Genomic DNA, 12,971 nt, shown 5'->3' with positions numbered 1-12,971 from the left:
GTAAAGAACACCATCCATCACCAGTGCAACATTCCCATCACCAATGTCCCAAGATAGACAATTTTTTTTAAAGAAAAACTCATTGGTGTCAGCTCTCTCTGCCATATGGTGCTTATGCCATGTGCTTTTTCCCTCTAGTCCAAAGCCAGACCCCTTTCTTTATTCAAACCAATCCCAAAACCCTGGATGGGGATGGTCTAGTAATCCAGGTAATCCATCTCAAAGAAAGAGATTAGGGAAAAGATATTAGGGATAAAGGAAGTTGGGAGAAGTACTCACTTTACAGGTAAGGCTTAAGGGACCAAATGTGGTGCCAGGAATCAAACTGATTTGATTTGAATCAAGCTATGTGCAAGGCAAGTACCTTATCCTTCTACTGTCTTACAGACCCACATTTAACTTTTTTAAAAGGGCCACATAACATTTTTTATTGAAAATGCAAGATTAGGAATCTAGGGAAAACTGAATTTTGTTCTGTTTGATAGAAGCCTGTAATGGAATTAATAACTGTACTAGATAGAACTCATACAAAATAAATATCAGTACCATTTGTTTGTCTTGAATTGTGTTCAACTACTATTTTGGCCATAAATGTACTTTTTGCTTCTTAAGTTCCATGGAACCTAAATATTCCTGCCATTATAAAACCTATATATTCCTGCCTTATCCAGGAAGCAGAGCTTGAACTAAATGTTAAATGAGTTTACCTGGAAATTTGGAGTGGGGAGAAGGGCAGAGTCCCTGGGACTGTAGTGGAGGAAAGAGAACATTGGTGGAGAGAATGGTGTTGGAATGATGAGTGCATGAAACTATTGTTCACTGTATTGTACATCATGGTGCATCAATGAAAATGGGGAATTAAAAAAAAATACAGAATTAGAAATTCTAGAGGAATAAAAACAATATATATATATATATAATGTAAATATTCAGAAAGGAGGGAAATTCAGGAGTCACTAGTCATTGTCTCCTAGATTACAAAACCAGGAAGGAGTGAGAAGCCAGATGAGTATCACTTATGGAGTTAAGTAAAATTATGGCCTACTGGTTTACTTGCTCTCTTAGGTCTACTTGAAGATTCGATGAAAGGAGTTTTTATTCTTCCATTAGGTGGTTGGTTGTATAAGAAGATAATGGGATCAGCTTCTATATTTTTAGCCCCCTCCTCAAGCTCATGGGTGCTAAGTGCCTCTGCAATGGGAGGCAAAAGATTTCCTGAAAAGAGCTCCAGGCACCTGTGCAAGTTTAGTTAGAATCTGACTACAATTACTTAGCAATAGCGATTGTAGACTGAAAGGTGAGTCAGAGAGTAACTGATTCAGCACACAGGTGGTATATGAGTGTCCACCCCTACCTTACTCTCTTGTGTATATGACCATGTTACAATAAGCAGAATCTTGCTGTATCCAGGCTGTGGCTAACTTATTTGTGACTTTAGGACTTTGTATCCTTTTCTTCAAGTGTTGGAAAAGTCCTCCAAAGGCTTCTAATAAAATCTCTCTGTGAAGGGTCTAGGAATGATCCCAGAGTGCCAAGCCAGGAATGAGTTCTGAGCACCATTGGATGTAACCCCAAACCCACAAACAATGAAAAGCTCTCAGGGTGCAGAACTCCTAGACTCTGTCTGGATGCCATTCCCCAGATAACTCCCCTAAAAATGTAACCCACATAATTTTGGTGTGTGTGTATTCCTACTGAGAGTAGCCTCACTTTGAAAACAACAGATTTGGTAGAAAAAATAATTTAAAATTGAAGTCTGATGGCTATTTGCCTTCTTGTAGGTAAAAACTTATTTTATAGTAATTTTCCACATCAGGTGGTATTTAATATGACTGATTTTTTTTTTTTTTTGTATTTTGGCCACAATCAGCAGTGATCAGGAGTCACTCCTAGCTCTGCACTCAGGAATCTCTTCTGGTGGGCTCTGGGACGAGGCGGGGGTAGGGAGGAGCGACCATATGGGATGCTGGGATGGAACCTGGATAGGCTGCATGAAAGGCAAACACCCTACCCACTGTACTATCACTCTGACTTCTCACTGATCATTTTTTATTTATATTTAATTGAGTAATTTTCATATTAAGTGATAAAAAATTAGAAAACAGATATAGCATCTACACCCCAAATGGGAAAGTATATTTTGTTTTTAAGAGTTCTAGTGCTTCTGTTTGCAGATAACATGATATTAAATTTAGAACATTCTAAAGACTACAAAGATGTATCACTTGTAAAGGCTAAATACTTATCAAGCCAGAGAGATAGCATAGGGCACTTTACTAGCACACAGCTGACCTAGGTTTGATCCCAGGCAAATGTAATATTCCCTGAGTCTGCGAGCGCCCTGAGCACAGAGCCAGGAGTAAGTCAACCTTGCGTACTACTGGTTATGCTTCCCCTCTGTAGTATCCCTGAAAAAATGTATTATCTGACCCAATATAAAACTATATGCCTAGTCCATTTTATACATTCTTCTGAGCAAGAAACAGTTGGCTGATTTAAAGAAGCTTTTTTCTTGAAATCCAAAAGTAAGCACCAACAGTTTACTTTAGCAGATATGAAACTATAATCCTAACACTTTCTTCCGCCCTTTCTCAACCCTTCTCCTTCAGCATGGAAAGTGGCCCAATAAGTGAAATGAAACTTGGCCCAATCAGCAATATTTAGAAAGTGGAAAGTGAAAGTGTGGACATCTGCTTGTCTTTTGTGGTCCAAGCTTCTCCAGCAGCATGTGATACAGCAAGAGTATTCTCTTTAGCTGGGCATCTCACATTTTGTGACAGACTTTCTCATATTTTCTGACCTTTGTTGTATTCATACTTATTAAGAAATAAAGTTGATAACAGATCTGTATTTTTCTTACACAGTGGCTTCCTAGGCAGACCCTTCCATCAGTTATAATAATTGCATTAAGTTGGAATGTCTATAATCAATATGCATATATGAATGGGTACATAGAAATATATACAGACATATGTTTATTTTAATACACAAGCACACTTCTCTTCTTTGCCTTCTCTTTTCTAATATTGATCTGTTCCTCTGCAGAGGTTCATGACCCTACTATAGATGTAATCCCAAGACAGAATTAGAAGTGTAAGATATTTATTTGGGGTAGAGCATAGAAGGGATAAGGGTGAGGGATAGGCATGATGGGAGGAGACACTTGATTTGCAATGTGAATGAATGAGGGAAGTAGAAAGTCTGTCTCGAGTACAGGCGGGGGTGGGGTGGGGAGGTGGGAGATTTGGGACATTGGTGATGGGAATGTTACACTAGTGAAAGGGGTATTCTTTACATGACTGAAACCCAACTTCAACCATATTTGTAATCAAGGTGTTTACATATATTAATAAAAAAGAAAATTGCATAGGAAGCCTCCAAGACTGTGGAACATTTTAATAAGATTGTGATCACATAATTGTGATCACAAATCTGGGGTGGTAAATATGCCTCCTGCAACAGGATGTATGAACAGTTGTGGGATTATGGGACTTGTTCGTTTCTACCTCAATCAGTATATGCCTTGTTACTCACTGGATGGAATTATCTTTGAATAACTGGATTGGTGTTGAAACTGGATAGTCCCACTTTCCAGGTGTAATGTTTTCCCTCAGATTAAATGCTTGGTTGGAAAGGAAGTAAGTTTAGTTTTAGTTTAGTTTTCTGGATCTTCTGGGAGCAGTTTGAAATAGTGGCCTGCTAGTAGGAGTGAAGAGTAGTAGCATGGGGAATCTCCTTCAAAGACTTTTCTCTCTACGTGTGTGTGTGTGTGTGTGTGTGTGTGTGTGTGTGTGTGTGTGAATTATTTTCCAGACCACCATCTGATTCTAGACCCACGACTCATCAGTGGACTTATTCAATTCAGTGACCCCCTCTTGTTTTCTTTAGCCACTTTGTTCCCGAAGTGGTTAAATCAGGGGATTGAGGACCATTTTCAATGATACTTGGCCAACCAGACAAGAGTTTCAGCGTGTGGCCTGAGAATTTGGTGCTGCTTAGGTCCTGTGGTGACAGAGACTTCCAGGCCCATTCAGGTGGACTTTGGGAACTTCTAGGACCATACATGGTGGTTCTTGGGGGATCGTGTGGCACCAGAGATTAAACTAAGATAGGGGTAGGACGGATATTACAGTGGGCTGGAAACTTGTCTTGCACGAAGTTGACTCAGGTTCAATCCTTGGCACCCCTTATGGTCCCTCAAGCACTACCTGAAGTGGTCCCTGAGCACAGAACCAGTAGTAAGCCTGGTGTGGCCTCAAAACCAAACCAAATCCAGGTCAGGAACATATTCTGTCTCTGATTGAGAAGGACCAATAAAAGATGCATTTTTATAGCCACCTCATGATTTTGATTCTTAACTCTTCCTTCCAAAGTTACCAGTTACTAAGATAGAAAAGCAAATACTGGGGCCGGGCGGTGGCGCTGGAGGTAAGGTGCCTGCCTTGCCTGCGCTAGCCTAGGATGGACCGCGGTTCGATCCCCCGGTGTCCCATATGGTCCCCCAAGAAGCCAGGAGCAACTTCTGAGCGCATAGCCAGCAGTAACCCCTGAGCGTCACAGGGTGTGGCCCAAAAACCAAACAAAAAAAAAAAAAAAAGAAAAGCAAATACTGGTCTCTTGCTGGTCCCTTTTTCTTGAAGTATGAATTCTAGACCATTGTGCCATCTTCCTATTTTTTTCTTTACTACATACCACATTGCTTCAGTATGCCCTTCACCTCTCTGACCCAAGCACTCTGCAGTGGTATTTCTCAAAGTGACTCCTCTCTTTCCAGCCACCTTTTGAAATCCTACATATATAAAAATAAATATATCTCTGTAGCACCAATCAAAAAAGTGCTCCTTTTTTGAAAGTTCAATTGATCAACATGATTTGGAATTATACTCAGACTGCTGGGAAGAGTAAAAGTGATAAAGCAGATAGAAATACTGCTCTGAAGGATTCATCTTAATAGGAAAGATGTATTCCATACAAATTATATGAAAAGGGAAAAAGTAAGAAAGGCTATAAATGGAGTACAAAGAAAACATTGTGGGATTTCTGAGAAAGGTATGATCATCTTCATTATCAGGATGATCACTGAATGGCAGGCAGGAGCGGATCAGTAGGATTTAGCATGAAGAAAATGAGCAAAGAGAATTGCAGGCTAAGAAGGGCATAAGCATGAACAACCTTGACCTTAGTCTCAGTCTGTTTAGCAGCTGTTTTGGGGAAGTTCAAAGTAAATGTAGTATGGTTCTTTTTTGGTGAGATTACTGAAGGATTGTCACTAGGGGTTTTTGTGAGCTACACTGGTGCTGGAGATTACACTTTCAGCCCTGTACATGCAAGATTTTTTTGTGCACTTAGAATTCCCTCTTGCTGGGCCCGGAGAGATAGCACAGCGGTGTTTGCCTTGCAAGCAGCCGATCCAGGACCAAAGGTGGTTGGTTCAAATCCCGGTGTCCCATATGATCCCCCGTGCCTGCCAGGAGCTATTTCTGAGCAGACAGCCAGGAGTAACCCCTGAGCACCACTGGGTGTGACCCAAAAAGCTTAAAAAAAAAAAAAAAAAAAAAGAATTCCCTCTTGCTCCTCATTTGTCAAACAACAGAAAGAAGACAAAATTAGGATGAAGAATATTTGCAGTGCTTGACATGTATCAAGATTTTTGGGTGAAAATTTATTATATGTAAATAATATATTCTCATTTATTATAGGGTCACTACACAAGTGTGTCTTACTGTAGGACAAACATTTGTCTTGCAAAATTTAAAAGTATATATTTATGGAGCATTCCTGGTTTTTGTTTGTTTTTGGGCCACACCCGGTGACGCTCAAGTGTTACTCCCAGCTATATGCTCAGAAATCACTCCTGGCTTGGGGGTCTATATAGGATGCCTGGGGATCTAACCACGGTCCATCCTAGTCAGCTGCATGTAAGGCAAACACCCTGCACTATCGCTTCGGCCTCTCCTTTATTTTTTTGGACACTGAGCAAAGTTTGGAGATATAAATACATACATATGTATACACATAGTTATATAAAATGATTAAAAAATCTGGATAGGGTGAGAGCTCAACTTGCTAGAGCATATGGTTTTTGTGAAGCCTGGATTCAGTCTCCAGAACTGTATGGTCCCCTGAGCATCTCTTGGTATTGCAAGTAGCACCTGAACACTCAAGCTATTAGATGTAGTCCATTTCCCTCATCCTCCATTGTGCCCTCCCCACAATATGATATAATTTTTCTTCCTGGAGATTAGATCAGAGCAATGGTTCTCAAAAGTTAGTAACAGCAGGAATACTTGGAAGACTTAATAAAGTTTTTCATTGAATAGGTTTGGGATAGAACTTAAAAATATGCATTTCTGGGGATGGAGCAATAGTATAATGGGTAGGGAACATAGTTCTAGAGAACATAAAAACTTTCTAAAGTAAATGTAGGCACACACATAACTGTAAGAGAATCATGATCTTTACTTGCTGTCTATAGTGGTTGAGCTAAAGGCCAAGACCTGACTGTTCTCACCAACACTCCCTACCTCTTCATCAATAAAGACCTACTTATTTCCCAGAAAACCTTTATAGGACATCTTAGAATTACATCGTAGAATGTAAAATCATCTAGGGGACAAAACAAGAAATAAATCAAAAGGATCCCCTTGGTGCTAAGAAAGTAATTTTAAAAATCCGGGATTTAAAAAAATGTCTTTTGACCTTTCTAATAAAACTGAAAGGTGACCCTAACTAAGCTATCAGCAGATAAGGCTAAATTATGATGATGGATCACTTTGTTATTTGGGTATGTAATAAGAAAGAGATCATGGAATTTAGTGTCATTGCTAATGATATTTTCATTTACTCAATGAAATGAGGAATTTTTTAGTGCTTATCTATATAAAAATATAAAAAATTGGAAAATAGTCACACTGAAAACTGACCACTTAGCACAAATATTTTTGTTATTTTGTTATTGTTTGAGCCATACCACTAGTTCTCAAAGTCTACCCCAGGCTTGGTTCTCTGGAGTCACTCTCATGTTTTTAGGGGACCATGTGTTGCCATGGATGAAACCTGGGACTCCTGCTTTACTTTGCATTCACTCCTCTGAGCCATCCCTTTGGTCCAAGATAAACACTTTTAGAAGAGATAGTACAGCACATAAAGACTTGCCTTGCGTACAGCTGACCTTGGTTTGATCTTTGATACTACATATAGTTTCCCAAGTACTGCCAAGAATGATTCTAAAAACCAGGGGTATGTCATGAGCACAGTCAGGTGTGGTTCCTTCCCTCCCCTCAAGAAAAACACTTATGGTAAGTATAATAGAAACATGAGTTAAGGAGGGAGCTAAAAAATAACTGAAGAGCTCTCAGAGGAGGTATCCATGGTAGTAAGAGAGGCTCGAGATTGTGGGAAAGAGGTCCCTGGGGTCCTGTTAGCTTTGGGAAAAGTGGGGGTGGAAAAAATCAGGGCTGTGTGCAGGAGATTGGCATATGAGGGCCCCCACTCTCATCTTAGCTCTCCTTTCCTTCAGTTTGAAGTGGTTGTAATTGCCTCCTGATCCTCCTTCTCCACCTCTCTGGTTTTCTCTTCCCTTCCTGCAATATCCCCTTTCTAATCCTCCATCTGCCTCTACCACAAACTAGATCAGTGGAATACAGGAGGGAATGAACATCAAAGAGTGTAAGATGGAGGAAAAAAAAATCTCGGAGACAGTTAAGTTTGTGGACAATCTTTGTAAGTGCTGAGGGATAGTAGGATAGTAGAAATAGTTGCAAAGGAGAAGTCATATTGTGCCTGTTATTTCCTTTTTTCCCCCTGTATACCTTATAAAGGGCTTGTGCTGGAGAAGACTGGGAGGATGACATTTCTAGCCTTTGGAGAGGGCAAGTAGTGAAACTCAATTGGCCTCTAGCTTCATCCAGAGACAGGAATGTTTTCTCTTTAGACAGGGATCTTGGATTAAAGACTCATAGTACATGACTTGCATGTGTGAGACCCTACGTTTGACAATAGTAGTCAATAAGTCACCAATAAGTAAGATAGCAGAGAACTGGAGCAGCAGAAAGTTGTTTGGACTGAAGAGAGTTGAATTTGTCCATGTTCAACCTTTTCACTGATGTTGGATAGAGCAGCTGGACATTTGAGACCCAGTTTGTAAAGGAAAGAATATAAATATCTGTACATTTTTCTCCCTACTCTCAAATGATGAGAATTGGAAATAGCTTATAAAAAAAGCTCTGTAACTCTAGTGTTCCCTTGTCATATTTACAGAGGAAAATTACAGCAAATACTGCAGGATGTTTTTATTTTTTAGGAAAAGAAAAGAAAAGGGGTATCTTTTTTTGCTTTGAGAAACATCAAGATCTAGCTGCCCTTTAATAGTAGCCTGGGTAAAATTTTCCATTTTAGCACAAAGCGACCTGGTTTCAACTAATCCCTTCTCCGCATACCCCTAATTTAACAAGAGGAACTGGAAGAGGCAGACAGTGTGTGGGAAGACTGAAGAAAATAAGGAAGGTATAGAAACCACTAAAGATGAAGATAAGTGAAACATTCTGGCAAATTGTCACGGTGTATTGCTCATGCTGAATGGTGAGGCAGTTGGGAAGGTAGTTAAGAGAATGGCTCTAAATGCTTCGTCTAATTGAAAGCAGCTGTCGATTAGTGGAGCTTGACCAACTGTTTTTAATTCCACACAGTGGTGATGAAGAGAACGAGACTTTGAAGGGAAGATGGTAAGGGCTGTGTTTGTACATAAAGTTGCTTCCACTTAAAAAAAAAGTCAGAGTGTAGTAACTACATAGGGAAACCATTGCAGTCTTCCGCAATAACGATTTTCCTAAATTGTACCAGAATTTCTTGAGCCTTTGGCGGAAGATAAACTTCTCTATTATCCAAATTCTGGGATGCCTTTTTTTCCCATGGAAAGTGAATCATCCCTCAATGGTGAGTGACAGAATGGTTTGTGCCAATACAGAAGCAGTTTGTTCAATGGAGACTGTAAATCTAGAACGGGAGAGATTTAAAAAAAAAGCTCTTTAAGACCCTTCTCCGTGGAAATGTATCATTTCACTTTCTGAATTAGGAAATAGGAGAAAGTTCGAAAATGAAACTTGTTCCCTGTAATGGTAAACCTGCTACAAATGATCTAAACTTGAGAATTTTTTGGAAGAGAAAGTTCTGAGTAGCTTGATCAGTTTGATACTTCATCCCACATCCTCTTTCTTTTTTTTTAGTGCCATTTTGAACCCGGGATCTCAACTATGGGGGAAGAAGGTACTTCATGACTGAGTCCTGATACCCATTTTGAAGTCATTGTTTGGCTCTTTCCCCCTCACAATCTTTCTTAAATACCTGCTTTTATTTCCTGCCATACTTTCAAAATAAGGTATTTTTATGTTTCTGAATTGCAAGTTGAAGTGACCTGTTAACTTGACTAAAGCATCTATGGATACTAGAAAAGTCTTGAAATTCTATCAACAGCTGCCTACCTCGTTGGAAAATATTCTTAAGGAGAAAACTGGCAGGAAAATGCAGGGAGAAAGGGCTTTAGTCCCTTTAGTGCCTGTCACTATTCATTGAATGCCCTCAATTTTAGTGTCCTGAAAGAGAAACTCCCTGTGTGCAGAAACTTATCAAAATAGATTTTCATGTTGTTTACATTAGCACAGAATCAAAAATATTTTAAATGTTTATAGTTTATGTTCATCATATATGTTAATGTGGCTATGTATATGAAATATAATTTTCATTCAGACATAGACAAAGATACTGTGGAAAAAATAAACAGTATGTGGACAAATGGTTACAGAGGAACTCAGTGAAAAATCAGAATCCAAGTGGGTTATTAAAATATAAAAATTTAATTGTGTGGGGTGGTTGTGTATATGAGTATATGAAAATCAAAGTCAAACAGAACAAAATGGAAACAGTAGCAAAGGGACTACATGTGATTCTCATGTATTATTTGTCGGTTTTGGTGCTTTCTGTATTTTCTCACAAGAGCACAGATTACTTTTCCAATTAGAAAAAGAAAGACTCCTTACTTTGAAATGAATTTCCAAAGGGTTCTTTCTTCTAGAGGGTTTTATTTCTTGTCAGGATGAAGGGAAGGAGATTCATGTCTGGCAAGGGAGGAGAAAAAAAATCAAGAGGAACAGCACTCAATAAACACCTCATTTCGTTTCTGATCTCGTGCCTGTTTGAAGCGCTCACACTTGTTTTGACTCAGTGAGATAAGTCAGCTCTTCTGAAACAGTCACAATTTCCACCAGCTGTTTTGGATGTTAGAGGTTATGTTTTTGTTTTAGTGAATTTCACTGCCTATCACTGGAGCTAGCTTATGAAAATTGTAAAGGAAGTCTTTGAGACTGATTTGGAAAGCTGTTAATTTTGAAATATCCACGAGGATTTGAAAAAGGCAGCTCCACCTGCGTGCTTTCTGTTTCCCTTCCAAGGCAGGTCTACTGAAGTAAAAAAGAGGGTTCACCTCAGATCCCAAGGTCAGATGGTGCATCTCCCATGAAGTGGGGGAGACAGTGCTAAAATACTTTTTTTTATTTTGGGTGGTGCTCAAGGGACCATATGGGGTGCCATGATTGAACCCTGGGTGGGCTATATGCAAGGCAAGTGCCCAATCTGCTGTTCCCCAATGCTAGACACTCTTAACAACAAAGATGTGATGAGCTAGTGCTGGGCAGGCTGGTGACTCTCTCCTGGGATTAACTTCCTCAGTAATACAGTAACTCTTTCCTGAAGTCAGGCTCTTGGAGTGCTCTGGAAGGAACCTTCTTGTCATGGAAAGGCAGCAAAGAAGAGGTGCTATGGTCTTTCCCCCAGACATCCTGAGACTTTCCTTGGAGTGAGAAGCCCGGTTCTCACTGCATGATGTGGCAGAGTTTCTGGAAACTGATTTGGGGAAGAGGAAGATGACTTATGTGGGAGTCACCCTCTCAGTTGTCATTCTCTGGTACTTCTCCCTCTCCCACCCCCCGTCCTCCACTACGGGCTCCCCCTCCTTCTATAATGGCTTTTTTCCCTAAGGAAAGGAAAATGGTAAAGCTTTCTAGTGGGAATTGAAAATTACTTAGAACTATTCTAGAGGGGCTGGAGCAATGGCACAGCAGTAGGGTGTTTGCTTTGCATGCGGCTGACCCAGGATAGACCGAGGTTTGATCCCCACGGCGTCCCATATGGTCCCCAAGCCTGTATTATAGCGATTTATGAGAGCATAGCCAGGAGTAACCCCTGATCATCACTTGGTGGGGCTCAAAAAAAAAATCTAAATCAGTGTAAAATTGACTTTGACGCTTTAGTCAATCAAGTATCACTTTTGATGTGTTTTGTTCTCCTAGTACTATTTCATGCCTCTCCTTTTTCTCCTTTTATTTGAGTGTAAACTAAAGATCCAAACTTATTGGTTTTTCTTTTTGAAGGCCATTTGCAAATAGTAACTTCACTCATTTGAGCACCTAGAGAGAATAGGCTAGATAGACCAGTGCATAACCTTTTCTCACATTTTTATCCCTGTTTCTGCCTGAAAAATACAACATAGGTAAGTGCTGCCAGAAGCACTTTGGGATCGTTATGTGGTTAATTTTGAATTAATTTTTCATTGTTTCATGTTGGGCAAACCTTTACCACTGCCAAAGTTTTTGTGACCCTCACATTCAGTGATGCAACAATATGGGATTGTGGTTTACAGTTTAAGAAGTTAGAACCTAGGGAAATTGTTTTTATTAAAGAGCAATGTTCTTCTAGTCAGGGAACTCACAGAGAAAAGCCATGATGAGGTGAAGTGCTATGATACAGAAATGATTTGTTAGGGCATTTTTAAAAATAATTTTTATTTTTACCATAGTGGATTAAAAATCTTTCACAGTAATATTTTAGGTACATAGTGACATTGAATCAGGGGCATTTCCACCACCAATGTTGTCCTCCCTCCTTCCCTGTTCCCAGCATGCATCCCATATCACCCTCCTTTGACCCCCCAGGCTTACTAGTATAAATGGTCTAGCTTGTTGTAGATTGGGTATCGATTCTGTTGTTGTTGGTGTTGGATTTGGTGTTTAAGTCTGCTCATTTTTTATTTCTACTCTATGTTCATATGACTGTTTGGGCTTGGTACCCTCCATTATTTCTTCTCCAATTTGTGAGGTAGAATAAGATGGTTCAAGTTATGTTAGAAGGAAAGAAAAAAAGGGTGGGAGGCAAAAATCGAACAAGCAAAAAACGGGAGGAGTCCTAGAGGCTATTAATATAAATTTAAGAGAAGAAAGGGAAAAAGGAAGAAAAACATAAGAAGAATACAAATAAAATCAAACAAACAAAAAACCTGAAAAGCATCACAGAAATAAGCACCACAGCAATAAAGGCAACAACCAAGGAATAACCAAAACAAAATAGCACCAAACAAACAAATAAAAAATATTCAAAAAACAAAAACAAGCAACAATAACAGAAAAATTTGTACTTTTTTTTTTTTTTGCATAGGCACAGTAAATATTGGGGAGATTAGAAAGGGAATTCCCTTGACCTAAGAGAAACAGAGTTTCTCCGCCCTTGAAGTATACTGTCATGGGAATAACTTCAGGCTCCTTACATGTTCTTATTCTCTCCCCTAGGTTCTTTTGTGATGTCTGGAGACTTACCAATCAGAAGTGGATGATAAAATCAGGCCTCTGTAACTAGAGATCTTGGTATTTGCACAAGTCATAGGATGGAGCCTAGGGTGGAGTCTTTCTTTATGGTTCTAGAAGTTCTGTTCCATCACTGTTGTTTTTAATCAGTCTTCTGTAGTTGATGGTCTTGGTTTTTGCACTGATCCTAGGGTGAAGCCTAGGATAGTCTTTCATTATGTTTCCAGAAGTTCTGCTCAGTTGCAGTTGTTTCAGTCAGGTCTCCGGAATTAGAGATCATGGTTGTTGTATGGGTCGTAGGCCAAAGCCTAGACTAGGGTCTTTTTTATTGGTCCCAGAATA

This window comes from Suncus etruscus, chromosome 4 (genome assembly GCF_024139225.1).
Source record: "Suncus etruscus isolate mSunEtr1 chromosome 4, mSunEtr1.pri.cur, whole genome shotgun sequence".
NCBI lineage: Eukaryota > Metazoa > Chordata > Mammalia > Eulipotyphla > Soricidae > Suncus > Suncus etruscus.
Note: the sequence above shows the minus strand (reverse complement) of the source record.